The sequence below is a fragment of the Calliphora vicina genome, chromosome 3 (assembly GCF_958450345.1).
Source record: "Calliphora vicina chromosome 3, idCalVici1.1, whole genome shotgun sequence".
Lineage (NCBI taxonomy): Eukaryota > Metazoa > Arthropoda > Insecta > Diptera > Calliphoridae > Calliphora > Calliphora vicina.
Window position 1 is genome coordinate 20991760 of NC_088782.1, and position 998 is coordinate 20992757.

The following is a 998-nucleotide window of genomic DNA, read 5'->3' on the forward strand; positions in this document are numbered from 1 at the left end:
CCCCAAATATTCAGTAGTTGATCAAGTAACGCCAGAGATGGCGAGTCAAGCGAATATTGTTTTTAAACATAGCAGCTTTAGCAAGTTTTTCGAAAAACGAATCTATATTTTTGTAGATGCATTTTTTAATTAAAAAAATTCGCTTTCGTAATATAGCAAATTCAACAAAGGGCATCATTGTTGAACTATTTAAGTAAAACATCGATATACATACAGTTTTAAGGGCATTAATCATATATTTATCTAAAACAGAAGCACTATATCGTATAGTTTCAAAATTGGATTTACTACGGCTTCTTAAAGACACTTTTGTGAAACATATTGATTAGTTTGCAAAATATTCAAACTGAAAACATCTCCAGTCGGACATTATATTATAAAAACCGAAATGAGCTTGTGTCTAAAGTTCCAGTCTAATATTAATTAATAATTTCAATGCACTATATTTGCTACTAATAGAATATAATCGACTGTTTGCATAGATTTTGTTTGGATCTAGCTACAGAAAGTTATTTCATAAAGTTGAATTACGATTGAAGAACCCAAAAATTTGTCGCCGCAACTACATTTGGTCATGAAGTCTATATCACTGATTGGCCATAAATTCGGTAGTCACAACCAAACTGTTTTCTCTGTGAGATAAATCTCATTTAATTGCAAAATTCCAAAATGCTAATTTGTCATTTGATTTCACATAAAGTCACCAAAACATTATTTTACAGAAATGGCACTGGAAATTTTAATAATTTTTCCAATTCTTTAGAACTCACTTTTTCACATTTTCTCGTAAATTACAAACACTTTTTCATTTAATATTTTTGCACTTTTAGTTTCTAATATTCCAATTTTTTGTCGTATACCATCCGAGCCCTGTCTTTCTAGGCTAAATTCTAATTTGTTATCGTTTCTATGGCTTAAAATTTAAATTAAGCTTAAATATATTTTAATTTTTTTTTTGTTTCTAGTTGTCTTTGAAATTCGTTCGCTAAACTTTTGAA